The sequence below is a fragment of the Zootoca vivipara genome, chromosome 15 (assembly GCF_963506605.1).
Source record: "Zootoca vivipara chromosome 15, rZooViv1.1, whole genome shotgun sequence".
In the NCBI taxonomy this organism is placed as follows: domain Eukaryota; kingdom Metazoa; phylum Chordata; class Lepidosauria; order Squamata; family Lacertidae; genus Zootoca; species Zootoca vivipara.
In genome coordinates, this window is record NC_083290.1 from 32,924,931 (window position 1) to 32,952,715 (window position 27,785).

Genomic DNA, 27,785 nt, shown 5'->3' on the forward strand with positions numbered 1-27,785 from the left:
AACCAATTTTCAAAAGTGCGGTCAGCCCGCGGCGTCCTATAACGCCGACCCCTGTAATCCCGGCGCTTTTCCCCTTTGCCCATCATCTGAGTAAGGGGAAGAATGGTGAACACATCAATATAATCCCCGTTTAAAATCTTCTCCCTTTTCTTGTCAGACAGGTGAGACCCCAAAAGAATATCTGTATCTGAATTTGTGGCGAACTTTTCATCTGGAACTACTGCTCCATCGCGCCACTCCAGCGTACCCCTAAATGACTTACGATGGGAGCTGGCCCTCCTTTTGTGCACCCAGAGGGGGAAACCCATCTGGTCTTCCCCCACACCCCAATAGTCCTCCATTGGGATGTCGCACTCCGAATCCGAGGACGTACCTGTGTCGTCGTCCGAGTCGTCCCTTCTGCTCCGCTTTCGTTTCTCGGACTTCTTCTTCGCCTTTCCTCCCTGGCGTCGGTCTTCTCCCTCCCGCGATTCCGCGACTCCGCCCTCTGCACGCCCTGCCGCCTCGTCATCCGTGGTCGAATCGCGCGCTTGTGCCCCCTGCTGGGCTGCAGCCGCCGCGGGCTGGGAACCCTGCCGACCTGCAACAGACTGGGTCGCCCCACTGAGGGAGCCAGACGCCTGGGACCCTGCGGCCACTGATTGCTGGCTGGGAGTATTAGAACGGGCTTTTTGCAACCGGGTCTGCGGCCCCTGACCCCCGTCACTAACCCCCCCAGAGGTGGAGGTAGAGAAAAGGGATGCGGAGGTGGACGGCCCATCCTGGTCATCAAACTGGGTATCTGCTACACAATCTTGTGAGTTAGGAGGAGACTCATCCTGCAGGCTTTCGGCTAGCGGGACCAGCGTGCTGCAGAGAGGGCCCAGCTGGCCGCAGATGGTTTGCAACGCATTAACAGCCTGGGCGAAAGCCTTAGGATTCACCTTAGCTGCCAGGTTTTTGGCCGTGCCCTGCTTGCCTTTGGACGCCATGGACACAAGGGCTTCTGACAATTGTATAAGATAATAAATTTGCCCCCTCCTCTCTTTCCTTTCTACTTCTTCTTATTTTTTTTTAATTTAATTTAAGGTTTATTTATTTATTATTAATATTTTTATTTTTATTTTATTTTTTATTTGTTTGTTTATTTAATTTATTTATTTATTTATTTGTTTATTTACTAACTATATTTATCTATATGTATGACTGACTCTTCTATTATTGGCTTATTATTGTTGTTATTATTATTATTATTATTATTATTATTATTATTATTATTTTTTAATCTATTTAAAGGGGCTCACTCAGTCAGCAGGTACAACACGGTAAACCAGTAATCACAATTAAGCACTGTGAGCCACCATAAGAGAGGACCGGTTAATAACCACTTCGAGGTTGAAATTATGGAATATCACAATTAGGGCAAACCCGATAAATTGCGACCCACAAATGCACACCCAATTCGATAGAATGAAAATATGGAATATCACAGACTATATCAGTTAATCACAATAACCGCCAAGGAATGGTACTGGGAATGGCTAACGTGCGGCTGCAGCCAAAGCAAGCAACCCAGGAGCCCCAATCAAAATGGCACGTAGGCCACACTTAAAATGGCTGCTTGAATGGCACTGAAAAGAGACCTTACCAAAATGGCGGCCGTCAGCAAACCCACGCGGCCACACTTAAAATGGCTGCTTGAATGGCCCTGCAAAGAAACCCTTCCAAAATGGCGGCCGTCAGCGGACACCACGTGGCCACACTTAAAATGGCTGCTTGAATGGCCCTGAAAAGAGACCCTTCCAAAATGGCGGCCGTCAGCGGACACCACGTGGCCACACTTAAAATGGCTGCCTGACTTGCAGTGAAAAGAGACCCTTCCAAAATGGCGGCCGTCAGCAGACCCACGTGGCCACACTTAAAATGGCTGCCGCAATTCACAAGCAAGAGGCCCTCTCAAAATGGCGACCCCAGCAGACCCGCCAGGCCACACTCAAAATGGCTGCTTTATACCAATAGGGGAAGAAGGCTACTATAAGCCGGGAAATAGGGCCCTAGAAAGGTTTTAATCTCCTTCTTCTTCTTCTTCTTCTTCTTCTTCTTCTTCTTCTTCTTCTTCTTCTTCTTCTTCTTCTTCTTCTTCTTCTTTTTTAAGAAAAAACCTATGGGGGGGTGGATGAGATTGCTCTCGGGAGGAGGACTGTCCGCAAGAAAAAGGTGGGGGAGAATACACTCACCGGATCCGCAGCTGCGACAAAGAGACCTCAGACAGGAACAGGAGAAGGGAGAGGAGGCAGCCGCCTCAACTCTGCTACCCAAATCACGGCAGAAAACCTCTGCCTCGTGCCAATAGCTCTCCTTAATGGCCCCTAGATCCTGGCCGCCAAACCCGGCCGCGGGAGAAGACAGGCAGCCACCCGAAGCTGATCAATGCTCAGCAACGGTCCCTGCCAGAACAAAGCCTTGCGGAGCGTCAGCCGCCTCTTCCTGGGCTGGCGATGCGTCCCGAAGAAGGATTCAACTCCAAAGAGCGCTGGATGTGGCTGCAAGGGCTTCGCAAGGCTGACAGAGCCGCAGACCCAGCTGGACGCGGTTGCTAGCTGGCTCCGCTGCAGGGATCCGACGTAGACTGAGGGGATCAGCTGATGGGCACTCTCGGCGAACAGCTGATGAGCGGTAGCGACTACGCTTGCCGCTCCAAGTCTCCCACGCCGCACACCAAGCCTGTCCAGGAAACAAGAGGGCACAAACAAGGAGAAAACAGACCACAGTAGGAGCAATAAGGGATGGAAATGCTGCCGAAAACCTAAACCTAGCAGAGAAAAAACTACAGAGGGGTGCTTCGGTTCGCTCCGACGAACTGGAATAAAGAGACGGAGCTCCGGCCGCGCGGGAGGATTTAAGCGGCCCGGCCCCGCCCCCTCGTCCCTATTGGACAGGGGCGCGGGTGACGCAGTTGGAGGCTTCCATTGCGTGGGGGCTGAAACTGCAGCCCCCACGCAATGGGCTCGTCGGGCTGCCCACAACTCCACCTCCGGCAAAAGCACGGAAGTGGCTTTATGTAATTAATTGCATTATTCTATGCTGTTCATTGGTAAACAAGGAAACATAGTGCAAATGCAGGAACAGACATCAAATAAGTATCATTTGCAGACTGAGGACAACAACTGTAGCAAACCCCAGTTGTATTTACTGGATTGATCCCATTGTGGACATGGGATGAGTCAGAAAACATCAACAATTTCTGCTCTCATTTCTGTTTCTGTCAGGATTCTCACCTCTATGTGTGCATCTTGCCTGTGCATTTTGTTCATGCTGGGTGGAAAAAACCAACATGTAGATCCCTTTCTCTGTCATCACTGATTCTGCATCCTGACTCATCATTCCATAAAGCTCTTGGGTCCACCATTAGCTCAAGTTCAACAACCTATTACATTAGCAATGGGGGCATGAACTGGTTCTGTGCGAGTGTAGAAACCCCCCCCCCCCCCCGGTTTCACATTCTGATGCCATTAGCCACACCTGGCCCTGGCTGTTTAAAGTTATGATTGGCCTGCTAATTATGAGTTAAAAGCTTTGGCTCCCTCTAGCATCGAGGGAATGCACACCTGCCAGGGTCTGAAAAAGTCTAGGTTTTTGCTCCCTTCCTTGACCTCGTAGTTCCTGCCTCCTGGAAGCAAGGCAAATAAAGCCAGATCAGGTATTCTAATATTTGGATTCATAACATTCCTAAAGCTATGCTAAAAGGGAAAACCATAAAAAAATACTTTGTGTTGCCATGTTTTACGGTTAAGAAAACAGACTGGAGCCATTTTATTCTGCTCTGCCTACAAGTTCTGAGTTACATGATCATTTATTCCATCCTCATCAAATGGCTCGCATTTTCATTAGCCTACCATGCAGTGCAGCCAAATCCATCTCCTACTGACTACCTGGTCACTTTTTGAGATGATTGAGACTGGAGACACAAACACTCCTAAGCACCGTCTCCCTCTAGAGAGAGCTTGTTCAAACTGGTGGGGTTTTTTTGGGGGGGGGGGGTCTACCAAGCTTCTAGGAAGCAATGGAATAGATGAGACAATGGCTAGGATGCAAGTGGAGGAAAACCTGAAGCAAATTCATCTAGTCAGGTCAGACAAAGTTTGGGGGACTGCAAATTTTCTATCCCTGGTGAAGGTATTAAACAACATGAGCAGGTTCTGTGTCATTTATTCCCTAGAGAACCTAGGGCTACCATTGAATTTTTCCAAAAGGGAGATCTGGTGTTAACCTGGACTGGAGACTGATGTCTAAGGAATTCCAAGGGAAGAAGAAATAACTTCAGTAACCCCACCCCAAACCACTGAAAGTCCCCACCCAACTTTTGCAGCCTGAAGATGAAGCTGCAAAAGCTGGCAGTGTGGGGCAGGCAGTGAAAGACAGGAACGTTGACCCAACACCATCTGCTTAGGAGAAACCTCTGGAGGAAATCTCAAGGAAAGCAAAAAGACTTCTAGTAGGGCCAGTGGTCTTTCTCAAGGGGTGGCTGGGTCTGCACATCATGCGGCTCTGCACTTCACCAACTGTACAGGAGGCAAGAATTCAACAGGGGCAGCTTTTTCCAAAGTTTCATCTTCATGATGAGGAAAATTGCATGAGCTGACTTTTGGCCTTTCTGCACACCAGTTAAAGGAACATAACGTCTCTCCTGACCTCATGATGTCAACATCCAGACTAATTTTTCTATTTCCCCCAGTTATCCCCCTGCCACCTGCATCCTGAGGAAGTGTTCTGAAGGATGCTAAAGTCTGTGCACATTTTGTCCAAATGAAGATGTTGCCCGTCTTCAGGTTTTGAAGGGGTTTCCTGTATGGACTAACATGGCTGCCTGTTTTTTTCTTCTACTGTCCAGATAAAAAGAAAGTGCCAAATCTATATGTGTAGAACCTGGCATGCCAGGTAGTGGGGACTGAGGGGTCTTCAGCGCCCCAATAAAATTCAAGGAGGGGGCTGCCCCCCAAACCCTATGGCCCTGCTCTGCCTCCTTCTCCTTACCCAATGCTATGTGAGGAGAAGGAGGCCAAGCATGGAGCCCAGCTCTGCGCTTCCCATTCCCCACCTGATGCATAACACCAGCATTGCAGTGGCGTGACACCTGTGTGTCCTGGCCAGGCACGTAAGTACTGATGTGCTAGGCAGGGGCGGGACATGTCACATGATGTGTCACGTGATGTTCCCCTCCATGTGGGTGGCAAGTTGGTGCCCCTGTGCAGATCTTTAACTTGGATGCATCCTTCAGACACAATATGGGGGGTGGGAATGGAAAACACTCTGTGGGTTCTGGACCTGTTAAACCTGTTTAACACCTTTAGCCCAAAACAAGTTACTTGGTTCATGCACAGCCTACAGATTTTGCTTTTTAAGTGTCTTTAACCCATAAATGTGGTTTCTGGAGGGAGGAAAAGAAAGGAAACACCAAACCCATATACAGTATATATCCCAAAGGTTTAAACAAGGAACTGTCCCTTCTGAGCAGCAGCTGAGTGCCCAAATCCACATATCTACACAGTTTTGTTTTTAAACGCAACCCTCTAAGTTAGCCAGAGAGAAAAGGCCCAGTCTGTCCCATGTTTCCTTTTGCAGAAAAGTCTGCTCCATCTGGCAATTATGTCATGTGCATAACATACCCCATGACCAGGACTAATGAGGCAAAAGGTGGTTGGGTGGGGGGAGAAGAGACCCAAAACATAAGACTCATGTATTTAAGAAGGGGGAGTGAGGTAGCCTTCCCTCTGGCTAGAAATTGGCCTGGCTGAATTTCCTCTATCCCAGTGTAAGCACCAGGGCCCCTGCTGAACAGATGCCAAGTCAGAACAGCTCTTGGAATCTGGTCTTTTTCTTGTCTACAGTTACGGAATTTTCCAGAAGGTTTTCTCCCAGTTCTGTTAAAAAATGACTCTGTGGCTGTGTACACACCGTACATTCAAAGGGTGCCCCCCCCTCAAAAAAGGGGGAGGGGAAGAATCCTGGGAACTGTAGTTTACCCCTCACAAAGCTACAGTTTTCAGGAGACTTGAGGTGGGGAAAACACACCTTAAATGGGCTTCAAATGTATGGTGTGTGCGCAGCACGGAGGTCAAATTATCTGAAAGGAAAACAACTACACTCATGCAAAGACACTGCTCCTGACAGGAAGGAGTATTTGGTCCATGTTAAAATGAACAAGGTCCCTTGTGGGTAGAGTAGTTCAGTTTGTAAGAGCATGAGATTCTTAATGCCAGGGTTGTGGGTTCGAGCCCCACATTGAGCAAAGGATTCCTGCATTGCAGGGGGTTGGACTAGATGACTCTTAGGATCCCTTGCAACTCTACAATTCTCTGATTCTATAATTCCCTCTCTACCTCTTGTAATTTAACTGGTTCTGGGAAGAAAAACTGTGCATGCCAATCAGGCCAGGCATTGGCACATGTTATACTGATTAAAATGCCAGGGTCCCACTACTGCTGACCCCTGCTTGTGCCACTGCCAGTTCCTCTATGAAAAAATTATTGGAACCTGGAACTTAGACAAGCACCAGGCAGCTGCAGCGAGTCACTGTGTTAACACACACACACACACACACACACACACACACACACACACACCAAACCTACTCTCACACAATGCAGCTGGATCTCCCAATTTCTTTTCTCATTTCATAACACTTCTCTGATATTCTAAGTCTTTGTTGCAAACTGCAAATCACCTTGTGGTAAATGCACATTCAATTTGGGTAGCATTAGTAGCTATAGAAATTGTTACTTCTTTTTGCTGTTCTTCTACGTTAGCCAGAGAAAGAAGGCCCAGTCTGTCCTACATTTCCTTTTGCAGGTGTGGGGGACTCCCTGGTCCTGAATGGGGCAACTGTGCCCCTGAAGACCAGGTGCGCAGCCTGGGAGTCATTTTGGACTCACAGCTGTCCATGGAGGTGCAGGTCAATTCTGTGTCCAGGGCAGCTGTTTATCAGCTCCATCTGGTATGCAGGCTGAGACTCTACCCGCTTGTAGAGTGTCTAAATTGAGTGCTACATGCTATGGTTATCTCCCACTCGGACTACTGCAATGCACTCTATATGGGGCTACATTTAAAGGTGACTCAGAAACTACAACTCATACAGAATGTGACAGCTGGACTGGTGACCAGGAGTGGCTTCCAGGACCATATAACACTGGTTCTAAAAGAACTACATTGCCTCCCAGTACATTTCTGAGCACAAAGTGTTGGTGCTGACCTTTAAAGTCCTAAACGGCTTTGGCCCTGTATCCCTGAAGGAGCCAGTTCACCCCAGGAGCTGTTCACCCCAGACACTGAGATCTAGCTCCAAGGGGCTTCTGCAGTTCCCTCAGTGTGATAATTGAGGTTATTGGGAACCAGTGATGTAGAAAATAGCTAAAGAAGCTGAAAACCAAGACCAAATAATCCAAATGAAGTTGACCTAAGAGAACGATGAACCTTTTCCTCAATTTTGCCTGTTAGTCTGTTCTGCTCTGCTTTTAATTCGCTGTCCCCATTATTCTTCTCCTTCAAATCTCTTATTTCCTTTCTGTCAAATAAAGCACTTTTCTTTCTTCCCTGCACTGCCCATTACCCTATTTCCTGAATTTACCCTATCTCTATTTTTATAATTGTATCCAAGTAGTTTCTTGTAATTGTTTCCAAGTATTTTCTTGTAATTGTCTCCAGGTAATTTTAAATCGTATCTAGTTATTTCTCTTGTAATTGTGTCTTTACTACTTGTAAATGTGAATTCCTAAGGTGACCTTTATGCAATTGTTACATTTGGACCCCTTTGTATCCTTGTGCCTTATCAGTGTTTGTTCAAATTCTCAATGATTGTAACTACTTTCAGGAAAATAAGAACTGGAACCCATATGTTCAAATTGCATCACTTTATTGTAACCATGAAAGTATAAATTTTATTTTTAGCCTCAACCCAATCACTTCCACTCAGCTCCCCTTCCTTCTTCTGTAAAGTGCCAGATGACCAGATCCATTTCCTTTGACCCTGCGGGGGAGAGGAATTCATCTGCTAGATAAAACTCTCATCCCTATTCGAAACAAAATTTTAAAAAATCCTTCCAGTAGCACCTTAGAGACCAACTAAGTTTGTCATTGGTATGAGCTTTCGTGTGCATGCACACTTCTGCAGATACACTCATCCCTATTGTTATTCTAGAAAAACCGGACTATCTTACCATTTGCCATCTCACCCTAGATTTCTAGGTACAGTGGTACCTTGGTTTAAGAACATCTTAGTTTATGAACAACTTGGTTTAAGAACACTGCAAACCCTGAAGTAAGTGTTTTGGTTTGTGAACTTTGCCTTGGAATAAGAACATGTTTCGCTTCCTGCTGAAGCGAAATTGAGTCCCCTGCTGCTATGGGAAAGCACGCCTTGGTTTAAATTGAGTCCCCTGCTGCTATGGGAAAGCACGCCTTGGTTTAAGAACACTTTGGTTTAAGAACGGACTTCCGGAATGGATTAAATTCGTAAACCAAGGTACCACTGTATTACCTTACTCATGTAGATAGGAATTCACACCTGAACCTTGTATCTTGCACCCGAAGCTCCCTTTTGCGGTCTGCTTGTAAACTGCCGAACCTGTGACGAATAAGATCACCCACAGTTGTGACTGTATAAATTTCTGGGCTTACTTTTGAGCAGGGTTCCTCATACCTTTTGTCACCTTTGCGAAGGGAATCCAGTTGCAACTGAATAAAGGATCTTTGCTTTTAAAATGTGCTTGCATCTTTCTCTCCTTGGTTGGATGTTACCCATCTTCTCCGACTGTAGAGGACCCCTTTGGGGCCCTGAACCAAATTCTCTGTGTTTTACATCACCAGACAGTTGGCCTTTTTTTTTTGTTAGTGGTGCCCTCCCTGTGAAACATATTTCCATCAGATGTCAAACAGATAAACAACTATTTACCTTTTAGAATAAATCCGAAGGCAGCCCTGTATAAGGAAGTTTTTTTTAAGTGTTAAATGCTATATTATGTTTTAATATATGTTGGAAGCCACCCAGAGTGGCTGGGGGAACCCAGTCAGATGGGTGGAGTGTAAATAATTAAAGTATTGGTATTAGTATTGACATCCCTATTTTCAGCAGAGAAATGTATGACTTAAGCATTTAAGGCTGCAGTTCTGTGCACACAGTACTGTGCTGAACACAGTAGGACTTGCAACCTGCCTAGGAAACATATGCAGGATTGTGCTGTATGAGTCCTGCAAATTAAAATAACCCAGAAGATCTTGCTGGGTCTGAGCCCCCTGTAATAATACGTTGTTGTTGTGTTTTTTTTAAAAAAAAAAAACTCCATTTGTACAGTGAAAAGGACAGAGGATGTTTTGTTGGGCATTGCAATGGGAGAGGCTTTATTTGAAGGTATGAAGGGATGGACTGACCAGGTGTCTGTCCACAGCTGTTAATAGGCCTCATTCCTGGTGGGCTCACTCAGCTGCAGAGAAGAGGCTTCTTGCTTTCCTTGGTTTTAAATCAGTCCCCCTGCCACCCCTTTCACCTCTTAAGATTCCTGCCATGGGCTATACGGTGCGGAATGAAGCCTGATCCTTTACAAGAGGAAGGGAGAGGGCACAGGGGTTGCATTCCAAGGGCACTGCTGAAGCCTGCAGGTGGACTGCCATGTAACTGACAAGACTGAAATGTGATGGGGAAATTAGAGGCCCAGGCCACCCATTTGGGTTGCTATAGACAGTTAGTTACCTGAGCAATGGTGCATTGTAATTTGCCACTGGTTGCCTTTCAAAGGACAGAAATCCGTTCTCAACTTATTGAACAGCTCCCATAAGTAGGGCTGCCATATGGACATTACCGGAATTTCAAAGGCGGAATTGACATCCCGGGGGGGGGGGGATTTCTGAAAGACAGTGCTTCGTCCTGGATCTTAGGCAAGTCAATTGAAAAATCATGGGGTTTTTCCAACAACTTTGGGGTTTGTCTTTAAAAAAAGCTCAGGGTGTGCTGGTTTTTACTTTTTGAAATATGGCAGCCCTACCATAAGTTTCGTGCTCTCCTGCATTGCCATTAAGGAGTCTTTGCACCCGAGTCAGTCAAAGGCATCGGAGTCACATGGCAATGCCACTTCCAGCTCCATATCTGTGATCTGGGATGACTGGAAGTGGTCACCTAGGCTTTGCTATTATTGTGTGTAATTTCATGAGGTAACTATGATGGCAAGGGGTCTCTTTCTGCCTGACCCGTAATGTTTGAAAGGCCCCACCATACGGCTTTCTTTTATTAGGGTTATTATATTTATTGCCTGCTATTCACCAACAAGTCCCAGGGTGGCTTGCACCAATTTAAAATTCAAAATTAAAAGCAGTTTAATTCCCACCACAGGAATAGGGTGAGTCTTGAAAACACACGTCTCTGGCGTCAAAAAGCTGGGGTAAAGAGGTACATCTTCAGCATTCACCAAAAGCTCCTGTTCCTGATTCCCAGGGACCACCAGTGAGTGCATGAAAATTTAAATTAGGTTGGCTTGTTGCATGGTTAATGCTCCCCATTTAAGGCCTAAGAAGTCATTGCTTGTCATGCAGAAACCACATTTAGTGACTTCCCGTCTGGTAAGTGCAATATATGTTTCATGCTCCTTACACTTTCTTCAGATGATGAACAATGTCAGAAGGGCTTTGGCCTTTCAAATTTCAGTGGTGCCCTGTGTGAAGCCAACCCCCCTTCTGTTCTGCACATGCACTACATTGTAGTATTTGCACCCCCCTCGCCTCAACACCCAGTGCAGGGGAACCAGTTGTACTGCGCTGACAATATTAGCTACCTCCACAGGAGTTATTTGGGAGAAACGTTCCCCATGGAAACTATGCCTTATGAGGAACGGCTTAGGGAGCTGGGGATGTTTAGCCTGGAGAAGAGAAGGATAAGGGGTGATATGATAGCCATGTTCAAATATATGAAAGGATGTCATATGGAGGAGGGAGAAAGATTGTTTTCTGCTGCTCTAGAGAAGCGGACACGGAGCAATGGATTCAAACTACAAGAAAGAAGATTCCACCTAAACATTAGGAAGAACTTCCTGACAGTAAGAGCTGTTCGGCAGTGGAATTTGCTACCAAGGAGTGTGGTGGAGTCTCCTTCTTTGGAGGTCTTTAAGCAGAGGCTTGACAGGCATATGTCAAGAATGCTTTGATGGTGTTTCCTGCTTGGCAGGGGGTTGGACTGGATGGTCCTTGTGGTCTCTTCCAACTCTATGATTCTCTTTATGCGAAGGTGGTTTGGCCCTCTCTGTCTCCAAATTAGGTGGATCTACAGCAGGCATCACCAAAGTGCGGCCCTCCAGATGTTTTGGCCTACAACTCCCATGATCCCTAGCTAACAGGACCAGTGGTCAGGGATGATGGGAATTGTAGTCCAAAACATCTGGAGGGCTGAAGTTTGGGGATGCCTGATCTACAGCTTCTCTTGCTACACCCAGGTGCATTGTGCTTTTCCACGAGCCCTTATTCAGATGTCATACTCACAAGTAAGTAGAAGACAGAGCAGATGAGTGTGCTACCTCTGCCCTCTACCCATCAACTTGTGAAGGGTGATTGTCTGCAATGGGGAGTCTCCTTTATTTCCTGGTTTCTACAGCACACAGTTAGTTTACACAGGTAGAGGAGACTCCCCATTACAGACAGCAGTCTTCTACTTCATGGAGGGCAACTATCTATCCCAGTGTAAGCACCAGGGCCCCCGCTGAACAGATGCCAAGTCAGAACAGCTCTTGGAATCTGGTCTTTTTCTTGTCTACAGTTACGGAATTTTCCAGAAGGTTTTCTCCCAGTTCTGTTAAAAATGACTCTGTGGCTGTGTACATTCAAAGGGTGCCCCCCCCCTCAAAAAAGGGGGAGGGGAAGAATCCTGGGAACTGTAGTTTACCCCTCACAAAGCTACAGTTTTCAGGAGACTTGAGGTGGGAAAAACACACCTTAAATGGGCTTCAAATGTATGGTGTGTGCGCAGCACGGAGGTCAAATTATCTGAAAGGAGAACAACTACACTCATGCAAAGACACTGCTCCTTACAGGAAGGAGTATTTGGTCAATGTTAAAATGAACAAGGTCCGTTGTGGGTAGAGTAGTTCAGTTTGTAAGAGCATGAGATTCTTAATGCTAGGGTCGTGGGTTCGAGCCCCACGTTGAGCAAAGGATTCCTCCATTGCAGGGGGTTGGACTAGATGACTCTTAGGATCCCTTGCAACTCTAGGGATAGAGTCTGCTTCTCCCCATTAACCCCACCACCACCACTTCCATATTAGGAACATAGTATCAGTTCTTGGTGCAGAAAGTATTGATCTGATGTGTAGAGATCTTTCCTGTTCTAATTAATTCAAGAGGGTTCTCAAAGCTTCTCTGTGTGAAAGAAACAAGCAGAAGGTTCATGATGTTTGGGTTATACCATCAGAGAATCAGAGTACAGCTGGTCTAAACTGGTTCTCTTATAGTCAGCATTACCTTGACAGAAAGAGATAAGTAAGGCCAGAAGGAGCCTGGTTTTTTTTCTTCCATCTGGTGTGGTGTTCTGTATGTAGTGTTAAGCTTTAGACTTATTATAAGTTATTGTAAGTTTAAGTCAAGTCTGCTGCAAACTGGATTTCTTATGGACGGTGCCAATCCTGAATGTATTGGATTTGTGACCATTATGCTCATTTGCCTTCAACAGCAGTAAAGCTCTGCTGGATGAAATACAATTGCCTCTGGTCTATTTTTAGGGAATCCTGCAACGTTTTTGTTTTTACTCTGCTAACCATACAATGGAATCTACTCTGGATCAGAGTAGAATTCAATGACACATCGAAGGCTACCTAATAAAACTGGTCCATCTAGCTCAGTGTTGTCTCCTCACTATCTGGCAGTTGCTTTCCAGGGTTTTAGTCAGTGGACATTCCCAGCCCCACCTGGAGATGCTGGGGATTGAACCAGGGACCTTCTGCATGCAAGGCAGATGTTCTCCTACCAAGCTACCAGCCCTTCCCACTTACTCATAACATCTGAAAAGGGCTATGGTGTGCGCAGAAACATGCTTTGGCCTTCTAGCTCTTCAACTACAATCCAGGAGGACTAGAAGTGGGGGCGTTGAAGGACAAAACGAGATACAGTAGCTGATGGATTTGAAAATCACTCTTGGCTGGGGGGGGGGGGAGTAGGAAGGACAAAGAACGAAGAACAGCAGATAATCCTAAAAGTGATGGCAGGAGTGGAAAGCAAAGCGGGCCTGGTAAGAAATGAGCCATTGTTCCAGTCCCTGATTAAGTAATGGCAAGAGGCCCAATAAGTAGGCTCAGTGGCTGCTCAAGGAGAGCTCCCTACTGAGAGAGTAAGGGCTTCCTAGGGCAATTTTTGCAGCTTTGTTCTTTCATTCCAGGCCCCAGAGTGGTCACTTTGGAAACTATATGCTTTGATTCTCACCTCACCTCACCTTTGTGGGAATGAGTTCCTCCCCAGAGTCCCTCGGATTTATAACTCAAACTGAGTTGCAGCGACACCTTCTAAAAAGGCAGAGTAAAAAGCCAGGTTGCCATGGAATTATTATTATTATTATTTTGTAGTGAGGAGGAGAGAGTGACCCACATCTAGACATGGCTGAATGTCTACTTCTAGTCTGTGGCATGTTTGCATATTTTGTGTCTCCATGAATTTGTGACCCTTTTTAAAGGATATACATGTGCATTTTCTCTCCAAAGCATGTATTTAAAGGTGCCTTTTACACTTAAACTGCCAAGAGCTGTGTTGCAATGTCTCAGGAAGCATTAAATCTGGTGGATAGCTAAATTCCAATCTGGACACTGGTCCAAGAAGTGCAGATCCAAGTCATTGCATGGTGGAATTTGCAAATGTCAAAATTCTCCAGGATCTCTACCCACGCTTCATAAATATGATTGTTTCGCTTGGCTCATAGTTCCTCTCTCTTATGTGATTTTCCCAGTAGGCCTCATGAAGACTCAGCTCCATGAGTAGATATTCATGCAAGTATCTTTAAATTTGGCCGTTTACACCCAGACCCTACAGCTTTATTGTGTCAAAAATATTTCCTTTTAGGAACTCAGCATGTTGTGGGCTGCAAAAATGGGGGACAGTAAGCACTGGAGTGGCTCCACTGGTGTGCCCACGCAGCCCCAACCTTTCCATCATTTCACCTATCCACATCCCGGTTAAGCAGAAATGACACCACTATCAGGAGCCTCTTGCTTCAGTTCTGACCCACCGGGCCAGACATTCCTGATTTCAAACCCACGTTTCTCCTAATGCCTAGTCTGACATTCTGACCACTACACCACACTGGCCTCATATTATCCCAGTTCAGAGCTTGCCACACTGTGATACCTCTCAGCCAGTGGGGGTTCCCCATGGCTTGGATCAGGCATCCCCAAACTTCGGCCCTCCAGATGTTTTGGACTACAATTCCCATCATCCCTGACCACTGGTCCTCTTAGCTAGGGATCATGGGAGTTGTAGGCCAAAACATCTGGAGGGCCGCAGTTTGGGAATGCCTGGCTTGGATGCACCATTCGAATCACCCAGGAGCAGTGAGTTCCGTATTGTGGGCCCAGAACTGCCTTCCAATTGAGGTCAGACAGGCTACCTCCCTGTAGAACATAAAGTGCTTACTGAATACTTTTTTAAAAAATCCCTGCAGGCATTTAAACTGCATGCTGATGTTACTATTTTAACCAATTTTTATTTGCATTGAATTGTGTTCCTTGTATGCCGCTTAAGACATACCCGGCAACATTTCCCCAGTGAAAATAGGGATGTTCTATTCATAATAATAACAATAATAGTAACAACAACAATGCCTCACCCATCTGATTGGATTGCCCCAGCTACTCTGGGCGGCTTCCAACATATATAAAATCATAACAAAACATTTAAAAAACTTCCCTATACAGGATTGTCTTCAGATGTCTTCGAAAGTTTGTACAGTATAGCTAACTTATCTCCTTGGTTCAGGGGTTGCCTAACTCTGTACTATCCAACATTTCTCCAATGAAAAGAGGGATGTCCTAAAGGAAAGTGGGACATTGTGGGATCAAATCAGAAACCGGAATGGCTCCTATAAATCCAGGACTGTCCCTGGAAAACAGGGACCCTTGGAGGGTCTGTTAAGAGACAATTGTAATTAAGTAGTGTATAAATTGTCTACATTAATTCATAAATAGCAGTCACACTGGAGTCGAAAGCAAGATTCTTTACATCTGCAGGGGTATCAGGAAGTTCGGAAATATGGAAGCTGGTCTTTCTTATGACCATCCCTGCCACTGGGGTCAGGACTGTACGGAAACAAGGCAGACTCCTCAGCTCCCTGAAGTCTGAAAAAGCTAAGAAACGGGTGGGGGATGACGGGTGGGGCCTGGCAGTTATATGTCAGCACTTGCGATAGGCAAGGCTTCTTCCTAGCTTTGTGTCACTCATCCCTGAGCAATTTAACTGCCATCATGTCCTGCGATTCTGACAGAGTGGGAGGCACAGAGAAGAGATCAGTCTTTTAATAGAGAAGGGCAAGGGATGTCACATGACCAAGATGATACACTAGAGGCTTTGTTCCTGCCTTCTTCTTGGGTCGCAGTTGGGATCCAGCAGCCCAACTATGGGGGGAGAGCGAAAGAGAGATTGGGGGGGGGGGGAGATACCAGATTTGAGTAACTCTTCAGCAATCCTAGCAATTTTCTGCTTTGACTACCATGAGCAGCCCTTAAACGACGCCTGTGTGTTAACTCATTCATTATACAACAGTTTTAACATTCCATAAGCTTTGCCCGCTGGTGGCAAATTCCATTGCACTCTTCTCGCACCTTGACCAGGGTGGAAGGCTAATGAGACCACGGTCTGTCTTCAGCCATGACAAGAGCTTTCAGCATGGTACTACCTGCCTGCAAGGATGAGAGAGGCAGTGCCAAGAACTCTGCATCAGGTAGACCTTTTGGGGAGATTCCTCTGGCCTCAAACCCCTGGGAACAAAGATTGATAAAGAGATGAGATTCGGCATTGTGGTGCCAGAGAATTAGCAGGCTGTGTACTTGAGGCATGCAGGCATTGCCCAGCCGAGGCCTTGGTCTTCTTGTCTCAGAAAAATGGAAGCCTTTTTCACAAAGGAAGAAAACCAGAGAGCACATTTTGGCAAAGCACTGGTCAGCAGTTCTTAAGGGACATTTTAAGAGAATTCCTTTCAAAACTGTGTATGTTTGTGTGCAGATGACCATCTCCATCTCTTTTGTTATTTTGGAAAGCTTTGTGTAAAGAGCTAATTACTCCATTATTATTACTTCACCTAAGGCTTTCATCTGTTGTGGTTGGTTTTTTTTTTAATGTGACTTTTATTCTTGCAAGCCAAAACCATCTGGTGAAAGCAAGGCCTACAAAATTTTGGGCAGCTGCCATTGAAATAAGGGCTAGTATGGTGCTCTCTGCGTCTTAATTCTTACAGTTGTTGATTTGGTCATTTCATTGGTCCGGTTGCATTTTTTATGCTTGATATATATCTATAAATTGCAATGGCTGGTGGCTGGTGCACAGTACGTTTCTGTCCAGAGAGAGAGAGAGAGAGAGAGAGAGAGAGAGAGAGAGAGAGAGAGAGAGAGAGGATGTTCTGGTTGTGATCTGGCAACCCTACAACAGGGGAATAACAACACAATTGCACTTTTTAAATATTCTGCTGTTTGTAATCCCACCAGTGACAAAATGCCAAGATCAACTCCCTCAGAGCCAGTTTTAGTTTTCATCGTGGCCTCTCCTATCTCCTCCCAGTCTTTCTTGGCAGAAGCCTATGAAAAATCAGCCAGAACAATGTTTTGAAATGCTAAGGATGGGAAGGAAAATGCAGAAGTCCTTTTGGCCAAGAGATCTGAAGCCCTAGAGATGGATGTTTATGGTAACAAGAGCAATTGCTGGAAAACCTCTGAACTAAATCAAATTGTATGAGCCACTGAGACAAAACAATCAGCAGTTTGTAAGAGGACCATTTCCCCCATATACAAATGTTTTCATTTAGATTAAGAGAAAATAACAAAGGGGAGGGGTACCTCTTGTAGTGAACCTCAGTCATCCATCTTTTAAACCAATTCTTCCAACATTGCACCAGGAACTTCAGTAGAACTATACCAGTGATAGAATGATGTGAAAACTTTGGTCTGTTTAGTTTTCTTTGCTTAACTATACACAATATGGCTGCCTATCACAATCAGCAGGAGAAACCACAACTTCAGGGGCAGCCCTACTATTAGGCATGGGTGAGGTAGCCCACTTCAACTGGCAGTTGCTGTAGTACCCATGAAGGACAGCAAATCAATTATTTGTGGAGTTTTTAGCACCAAGGCTTCACAATTTGAACTTCCCATCGCTGGCACCCAAATCTCCTGGACCATCCTTGAACACTTCTTTCAAATACATATCAGGTGAAACAAAACAAAAAGCTTAATTGCTCAGAGCCAGCCCACCCATTGGGTGAGGGAGACAACTGACCTTCAAGTGGTATCAAGCAATTCTCTGCTAAGTATCAATTTCCAGAGCTTCTCTCACTTTGTGATGTGCTTTTCCTGTATCAGCCACATTTCCAGTCAACAGATTAGGCTCCAAATTGTCCTCAGTAATAGCAGCAGCTTTATGTTTGTACATAGAGTGGGCGACCGGCACAAGGGGGGAGGGTTAAAACCCTGTCCTGTTCACTTTAGCAAAGTATGCCTGATGGTGAAGCACCACCACCTTAGCCCAGAAAGGTGACATTAGCACTTGATGTGACTCTTTATGCAACACCCCCCCCCCAGTGCCCGATATAGTCATTTTTGTACGCATACAGTGGTACCTCGGTTTACAAACACAATTGGTTCTGGAAGTCTGTACTTAACCTGAAGCGTACTTAACCTGAAGCGAATTTTCCCATTGAAAGTAATGGAAAGTGGATTAATCAGTTCCCGGCGGTCCGTGGAGTACTTAAACTGAAGCGAACTTTCCCATTGAAAGCAATGGAAAGTGGATTAATCTGTTCCAGACGGGTCCGCAGAGTACTTAAACTGAAAATACTCAAACCAAGGCGTACTTAAACCGAGGTATGACTGTATTCTGTTTGGAGAAGTGCACCAGAAAATTCAGAGGAGTAACAAATTTTGAAGGATAGCTGTATATTTCAGTCCACATATTGCTTTGGAAAGTGTGAATTAGGTACCTTACACCAATCAGATAGCGCTTATAACTCATAACTGCTGCCTCCCACATTGTTTTACTGTGATTTGCAGCACTGAAGTGACCTGAGCAGTGTGTATGGAGGTCCTGAGCTGGCCAGACCTCCCTCTCGTCCTCGCTGATGTGGTCCAAAAGAAAGCAGAGCAACACGTTTAGCACCATTTTTGCTGCAGGAGTTGCCAGAAGGAGGCACACAAGGTGCCATCCAACTGCCTTGGGGATTCCACTCCAGATTTGTATAGGGTTTTGTCCTTGGCCTTTTCTTCTCCCAAAGATGAACTGCAAGGCAGTGTGTGTGGATTTTTCCTTGGGATTTACTCCCCAAGCCTTTCTCATGAATGAGGATAGCCACAAAGCAGCAGAGATTTAGGAACACAATTTTCCTTCTCCTAAATCAGTTACCTTCCTAGGTTGACAAGCCCCACCTGCCCCTCATTTCCCTCAGCAGCATATGCAGAAACTGCTTTATTGACTGTTGGACCCACTATTGGTCTCGTCCATAGGTGCTCATTAAAATGCAAAGCCAAGCCAATTCTCCCCCAGCCCTATCACAGCTGTTGTTGGGTTACAGTTCCCCTCACTCCTGATTACTGGCCGTCTTGGCTGTGGCTGGTGAGAATTGGAGCCCAACTCTGAATTCATGTGGTTGGAACATTGGTGAAAAACTGCAGGGTCACAGGTTAGTCAGGCCTGCTATATTATTTTCCTCTGGGAGCATTCAGGATGAAGTTTCTCCTGTGCAAGACAATGCTGAGCAGCAGGAAGGCAGGACCGGAAGGGTTGTAGCTTAGTAGCAGGCCATCTGCCTTGCATGCAGAAGGCCCCAGGATCAATCCCCAGCATCTCTAGGTAGTGCTGGTAGAAGCTCCTGCCTAAAACCCCAGAGACCCACTGCCAGTCAGTGTAGTCAATACTGAACTAGATGGACCAATGGTCTGACTCAGTGTAAAGGAGCTGCTTGCATTCCTCTTTGCCAATTCTACCATGACATGACCTTCAGATTCCAAACACAAAAACAGTTTCCTGATTGTTCCATGTCCAAACCAGCAGCACAAGCTTGACTTCTGAGGTTAGGGTCAGGGCATTTCCAGGCTCCCATGAGCCTCCATTTTTTTCCTCCTTCAAAAACACTCCCTCTGCTGGTTCACATCAGAACAGTTTGGGGCTATTATCTTCCAGTGTTAAAAGCAAATCTTTAAAACAACAGCCGGGAGTAACGGCAGAAGCTTGACACAGCCACACTGAAAAACCCTCAACAGCTGCAGCAACTGGCTTCCCGCTTTCCCACTGAAGTCCTTATTTATTAGAATTATATGGGCATTATCTCAGCAGTAAAACGGAACATCTGGAACAGTTTCTTGAGCTGCCTCTAATTGCCTCATTACTAGCCCACAGAAAGCGTAACCTGCACTTGAGTAGCAGCCTGGAGAAATCCAATTGCTCTTCACCATACTTGATGTTCAGCAGCAGAGCACATGGCCTACGCTGATGTCAGAGAAAGTGGAAATACAGATAAACTGGGCGGACTTGCAAAAGCAGGACTGGTGCGCCATTCTTGTTCAAAGACAGCATTCCCTTGGAGGCAGTGGTGTAGCATAGGGGGCCACTGGGACAGTTGCCTCGGGCGCAAAAAATGTAGGGTGCACAAAATTTCAACCCCCCCCCCCCGGTGCTGCCTCAATACAGCTGCACGCCAGGCTCCATTGAAAACGGCTTCTCCATGCAAACCAGGAAATTACCTCTCCAGACAATGGAATGCCTCTACTTTTTTGATATCTGCAGCTGTGATCTCCTGGGTGGCGCAGGTACTATTAGGCACTTGAATGTGCATGCATATTCCATCTGTTTCCCACCCACCTGCCCCTCTGTGCAGCCCCGGGCACTAGCAACCCACGCTATGCCACTGCTTGGAGGTAATCGTTTGACGTCTGCATGCCAGAGCCAGTGGTGGTGAGACCAAAGCCAACAGTGGGCAGGGGCAGAACTGATAATGGTGGGGGGAGCCAGTGAGGGGTGGAGCCAGAGCCAAAAGGGAGTGCTACTCCTTTTTCCTCTTTCTCCAGCTCACCTCTGGCCCCTCACCATAGCTGCCAAGTTTTCCCTTTTCTCATGAGGAAGCCTATTCAGCATAAGGGAAAATCCCTTAAAAAAAGGGATAACTTGGCAGCTATGCCCCTCACTCCGTTTTTTCACCAACTTTCCTACCACATGAAATCAGGCTATGCATGGTACTGATGCCATTCAGTTCAATCATCATGCGTGTCAACTCCATTAACAGGCTCCATCTTTCATTACCTGTCCAGTGCCACTTCTGTTCCTGACACCTCGGAGTGATCTTCCTCTTCCCGATAAATCTCCTGTGGGAAATAAGTAAGTTATCTGCTTTAAGACTGTGAAGTCTGCCTCTAATGGTGATTCAGGAAAAGAAAAGAAACCTCTTCAGTGCCAAATATTGAACCCTGGACACCTGCTTTAAAAGGTCAATAATGCTTGCCACTTTTCTTAAAGCAGCCACTGGAACGGAAGGGAAGGGTACAGATTGGGACTCCAATGCAGAGGGAGAGTGGTTAAATGGTGCCATTTCTCCTGGGCCATTCTCTCCCTGGAAGTTACCTCATCTCCCAAAATCATCTATCTATCTATCTATCTATCTATCTATCTATCTATCTATCTATCTATCTATCATCATCTATCCCTGAAGGTCTTTGCTGCTGATAGCACATTTGGGGTTCAAAGCACAGCTTCATGGGGATACATTTGGCAGGGAAATGGTGTGAGAGTAAAGGTTAAATAAACCCTGCCTCTTTGTGGTTTTGATTTGAACTAGAGTGTATCTTGCTTTGTAAGCAAAGTCAGTAAAAAGAGGGGATGGCCCTGATCTAGTTGCATTTATCTTGTTGCATCTCCTATCACCCCCCCTTTTTTCCTCCACTGGCTTAAATCCTCATTAACAGACCAAGAGCTCTTAATTATCATGTGTGCTTTCCAACGATAGAGCAGCCTGGAGCCTCCTCAACAGAGAGAAACATGTTTTCCCGAGATCATCACAAGCCTTGCGGCTTTCCTTCATGAATAATCCCCTTGTTTTCTGTCTGGAGTGGTTTGGAGTGTGGGGGGCTGAGAATATATTGAGTGGAGGAGTGTGGGGGGTAGCCCGGGAGCGAAGGAGATTCACTTTCTCTTCAGCGCCGAGCTGGCAGGGGGTACAATCGGATACCGTCCCAGGCAGGGAAGACGGCAGCGATCAGGCTAGGCATGCGTGTGTGAAAAGGGTGAGCGAACAAGCGAGCAGCACATCTGCATGAGAAAAGAAATTCTTGGCCACAACCTCGCCTTTTCACAGGGGCGACCCCTGAAGGTGGTTCCTTTTGTGGGCTCCTTATGGAGTTGGTATAGCACAGCCAGCCAATTTTACCAGCCATTGTATGGCCCACTTCATCCTTTAGGGATTAGACACAGCCCTGACAATCCCCCAGAGTGGACTTGAACGGTGCAAGTTCCGACCCCTTCTTCTCCCCTCTTGAACCATAATATATTCTGTTTGGCTGCCTAAGTGAGAACAATATAATCTCTTGCTCCCAAGAGAGGACAGGTTCCAAGAACACAGTCTGGTTTTGTTTTTTTCAAACAACAAAAAAAACCTCCACGTTTTAGGGATGGGGAGGGTGTTCGATGACATATTAAATGCAAAAGGCTAGGAGGACCTTCGCTGGGTTCACTAGCTACAACAAAAGTGACTAGGCCACTGTAACTTCCAGTTTGGAACACTGCAATGCGCTCTATATGGGGCTGCCCTTGAAAATGATTTGGTCAAAAAGCTCAACAACTTTACAAAAAACAACAACAACTCAACAACTTTTCTCCCTGGAATTTCACTGTTTGAAGCATGCCAAACCCTACCTATAGCCCCATGTATTAGGTTGGAGGCCTAAATGTAGGTCGGTTTGCTTAAAAATGTGGACCAAGCGAAGTTCTCCTCCCACCCTGTGATAATGTCACCTGGTGTGCTTCAAATGATTATGTTTTCATGCTCTAGGAAATACCCACAGCTGCCCGTTTTCCACTTCAGGTGGGTAGTTGCACCCACTGGAAGAGGAGCCCAAGAGCTTGCTGAATTTCTCCATGGTAAAGATAGTGTGATCAATCACACACACCTTTCTTCAGATGGGAGCAAGAATGCACCCACCCATGGAGATTATCTGAATGAAAGAGTCCTAAGCACTATCGTTTGAATTAAAAATGGCTGTTCCTTGCAGCCCACTTCACATCTGCAATAGTCTTGTACACAAGTTCAAAAGCAGCTGGAAAACTAAATCCAGAAACAGAGCTACTGATAAAAAATAAATAAAGGGATATAACACAGCTTCCACAACAGCCCCTCGCCGTGGGTCTCTCTATTCTGGCTAGGGGTGGGCTATAGTTGAGACAGCTGTTCTGTTCTGACTCAGCACATCCATTGTTAATAAATGGGTGACATCCTGAAGTTCTAACAGTCTCTCCCCTCCTCCCTCCTCTGCACCATCTTGACCTTGGTCACATGGGAGGGGTCGTGGATATAAAAGGTTAATACCCGGTCACATGTAGGGGTCAAGTAGCTGCTCACTCAAGGAGCTACTGTTGCATCTCTTGCCCTCTGTGTATCCCAGATCACTGTCCCTCCCTGATTGCCCACAAAGGGAATAACCTGAGCAAGTCTGGCTCTAATGTAGTATAATAATTTTGCTGTAGGAACAAGGTAGTTCATTGTGACAGTATGTTATTTTTAACCCATGCTATTTATTAGAAGGTCATATGAAACTGAAGATAAGAGGCAGAGATGGGTGTTTCTTCTGATGAAGCATTTCCAAAATTGTTGTATTATCTCTGGCTTATTTTGCAAGGCAATGCTAAACACTTGTTATCAGAAAGTGAACTCATTGGGATATAGCCACTTTTAACTACTTAAGTCCTATTGGTTTTATCCAGCTAAGGTCTACTTTACTGAAATCGGTGAACCTAACTTTCTCATTTCCATTAACTTCAGTAACTGTGTAGGGCTAGTATTGGCTACATACAACCCAATGGATTTTAATGATAAAGCATGTGCTTATATCTCTCCCAGTGAAGCAACTGGGACTTTGAAATCTGTAGCTTTGACTTGATTACACCCATTGCGGGTTCAGAATTCAACTTGCTCAATGATGCCCTAAAATTTCTTACAGTCAGTGGGCAAAATTACCACAAAGCTCTTCTCTGTGACCTCTGATAGTGAATCAAAGAACCTCCAGTTTCTGCTATGTGTGCAATTGTTTTTCCTTTGCAACTAATGAGGACTAGTAGCATTTTTCAATAGCAGTGGAGATTCTCAGGGTTGTGTCAAGTTGAGATTGAGTAGAATCTTACCCTTATGCAAATGTGTCAGGAAAAGCACCTGAAACCCTAGGCAAATATATTCATCTTTGCAAAACGTTTGCTTTGGAGAGCTGAGCTGCGTAGATTTAGTGACATTTTCCTTAAAATGATAGTAAATCCTAGATGAGCGTCCTCCAACCATCTTGCTTAATCTCTTGATATTTTCTGCTTTTCTAAATGACAAGACTACAAGTCAGAATCAACTACAGTGGTACCTCGGGTTACAAACGCTTCAGGTTACAAACTCCGCTAATCCAGAAATAGTACCTCAGGTTAAGAACTTTGCTTCAGGATGAGAACAGAAATTGTGCTCCGGCGGCGCGGCGGCAGCAGGAGGCTCTTTTAGCTAAAGTGGTGCTTTAGGTTAAGAACAGTTTCAGGTTAAGAACGGACCTCTGGAATGAACTAAGTTCTTAACCAGAGGTACCACTGTAAATAGTTGTTCTAGAAGGAAGGGAGACAACTTGGGCCCGAGGTTATGGGTACCTGTGTGCATGACATCATTATGTCATGCAATGTGATGTCATGATGTCACACATGTGCCTCAGGCTTGGAAACTGACTTCCTGTGACACTGGAAGCCAGGTTCTGAGACCTTCGAAATCATCTCTGAGGTCTCACAAGGTGGATGGATGGTGGCTAACCAATTGAGGTTGAATCCTGACAAGACAGGAGTACTGTTTTGGGGGGACAGGAGGTGGGCAGGGGTGGTCCTCAATGGGGCAACTGTGACCCTGAAGGACCAGGTGCGCAGCCTGGGAGTCATTTTGGACTCACAGCTGTCCATGGAGTCACAGGTTAATTCTGTGTCCAGGGCAGCTGTCTACCAGCTACATCTGGTACGCAGGCTGAGACCCTACCTGCCCGCAGACTGTCTCGCCAGAGTGGTGCATGCTCTAGTTATCTCCCGCTTGGACTACTGCAACATGCTCTACATGGGGCTACCTTTGAAGGTGACCTGGAAACTACAACTAATCCAGAATGTGGCAGCTAGACTGATGACTGGGAGCAGCCGCCGAGACCACATAACACCGGTGCTAACCTTTAAAGCCCTAAACAGCCTTGGCCCAGTATACCTGAAGGAGCATCTCCACCCCCATCGTTCTGCCCGGACACTGAGGTCCAGCTCCGAGGGCCTTCTGGCGGTTCCCTCACTGCGAGAAGCGAAGTTACAGGGAACCAGGTGGAGGGCCTTCTCGGTAGTGGTGCCCACCTTGTGGAATGCCCTCCCATCAGATGTCAAAGAAATAAACAACTACCCTGTTTCCCCCCAAAAGAAGACATACCCATAAAATAAGTCGTAGCAGAATTTCTAAGCATTTGCGCAATATAAACCATACCCCGAAAATAAGACATAAGACATAGTGATAGGCGCAGTTCTGGAGGACGCCAAGGAAGAGGTGAGGCTGGACACATAATTAAAAATAAGACATCCCCTGAAAATACGCCATAGTGTGTCTTCTTGAGGAAAAATAAATATAAGACAGTGTTTTATTTTCGGGAAAACACAGTATCTGCTGATCAGAAGACATCTGAAGGCAGCCCTGTTTAGGGAAGTTTTTAATGACTGATATTTTAATGTATTTTTAATCTTTTGTTGGAAGCTGCCCAGAGTGGCTGGGAAAACCCAGCCAGATGGGCGGGGTATAAATTTATTGTTGTTGTTGTCCCTGGCTAGCAGGAGCCAGTGCAACGAGTCCCACTAGTGCAACAGGGCTTTCTCCCCTCTCCTCCCTCAGTGCCCTGCACAATTTTTTTCTAGAGGGTCAGGGGAATCCCCAGAACAACCTGCAGGAGAAGAGGGGAGATTTTCCATCTGGCAGGCAAAAATGCTTGTATTCATGGGATTGATGAGCTCACTGTGATGCTGAATTCCACCCTAACCCTTTTTCTTTCTTGGAATCATGCATTAGTTCATTGGATGCTGTGTTGTACAGAAAAAGTCACATGAAATAAAATATTTATTTACAATAGTGAAGAACAATGAATTTGGCTTTTTAACAGGTGGCGCATCTTTGATATTCAGTGCAACATAGGTGACCCTCCTCAAGCAATGCCTTCTCTTACAATGCACCCATCATGGATCAGTGATGCATCTGAATGCAAAATGTCCTTCCTTTGAGGAAACAATGAGGAAGGAAAGGAACTGAGGGCTGCTTCGCACATCCTTGTCCCTGAAATAGAGAGAACATCCATGAACAAGTCCAAATAGGGGCATTGCCCTGTGAGAAGACAGGTGTCTCCATCAGGCTTCCCAGCCTTTGTACTCAGAGCAAAATAAATGTTCATATTCATATCCAAAACATTTTTTTTCCTTCACAGAGATGATCAAAGGTGAAGTGGTCGATTGTGATATATGATTCTGGTTTCCAAAGCATGGGCAATGTGTGTGCATAGCTTGTTGTGCCCTGAAGGTGGCAGCACATGTCTCAGAAGAGCAACCATTGTTTCTTCATCTGAGTATCTCATTACAGAACCACATTTTTGGCTGAAGTTGACATCCTGAGTTTTGAACAGAAAATGCACCCAAACGGGCTGTGTTGGGAAGACAGTAAGACAGTGGCTGATGGCGCCAATAAAAACAGGTGCAGGAAGGAAGCAGGATTCCTCGCAGTAAACCACAGGGGAGCGGTTCACCCTAAGCACCAGATGACTCCATATGGGATCTTGCAACTTTAGTAGATACGTAGGGGACAATTGGATGACCTAGTTGTTAATTCATAGAAGTGAAGCTTCTTGGTTTCAGTTCCTTCTTCAATCTCTGTTAAATTCCAGTGGTATAGTAATGGAAGGTTTGTTCACATGCTGTTTGTGGGATAGATGTTAAGAAGAATATAAGTTGAGTGGTTACTGTGCATAACAACTGGCCATTGTGCATATTCATCAGGCCTCCTGGAGAATGTGCACATAAACTATCCATGAAGAGGGAATGGCACACATTTTTCATCCAGTATTCATAATATCCAACAGGCCCTGGGGAATGTGCATATATTGGCTGAATGCTGTACATCCTCCAGTCATTAGGCATAATCCCCAACAGATGCATTTTGTACTTTCTCTGGCCATGTGATTTCTGACTAAATTTATGTACTTACATCCCACCTTTATTCCAATATGGAGCCAAATTTAGCATGCACAGCACTCCCTTTCAATCTCTTACCCAAACATTGACTGGACCTAGACAGAACACTGCTGCACCATGGGCCTAGTTTCAGTTCACAACCTGAGACCACCTAAATATTTGGAATGAATTCTACTCATTGGGGCTCAAATAGAGACATTGCTTTTATTTTCCAGTACAGTTTAGGATATATTTTTTAAGCAATGCAAATATGTTTGTATATTCACCATTGCTTCTCTTGTGAATGATTTTGCACATATCTAAACTTTAAATGAATAGTCACAGGCTGTGCCTTTTGCATTTCCTGATCATTTTAACTTGACGGTTTCCATATTTTCCTACTCTGCAAACTTGGTATATCTACCTGCTTACTGAGGATAACACTTTGTGGATCTGGATTTCAGATGCTACAAAATTCTTGGAAACAAATTCCCTCCTCTGCCCATTGTTGTAGTGCTCTTTTTCTAACGACCCCAGGCTTCTGTTCTGTGATGGCCAAGTCAGATAGTTGCTTAAGCCCAACTAGTGAGCACTAAAATGAGTTCTAGTTCAAGGCAAGACTTTTAGTTCAAGACAAAACCTTGGACAGCTCCAAATGGAGCTCATTTTGAAGAATTTCCCTCCTTCCCACACACATACAAGCAAGCCCTAGACCAGGGGTTGTCAACCTGGTCCCTACCACCCACTAGTGGGCATTTCAGGATTCTAGGTGGGTGGTAGGGGGTTCTACGGCACAAGCTGAATCCTCCTTCCATCGAGCACTGGTGGGCGGTAAGGACATTTTACCATCAAGAAAGATGCATTAGTGGGTGGTAGGTATAAAAAGGTTGACTACCCCTGCCCTAGACCAAGGGTGGGGCATTTGTGGCCCTCTAGGTGTTGATAGATTTCAGCTGCCATCAGCCGCAGGGACAGTGGTCAGCGATGAAGGGGAGTTGTGGTCTAGAAACATTCGGAGGGGTACAGATTCCCTAGCTATGCCCTTGATCAAGACCTGAATAAGACTGCAACTCCACCTCTGCTGGGAGACACCTCTTGTATTAAAATGGTTCCTGCCTATCCTAGCAACTTTTGGATCCAAG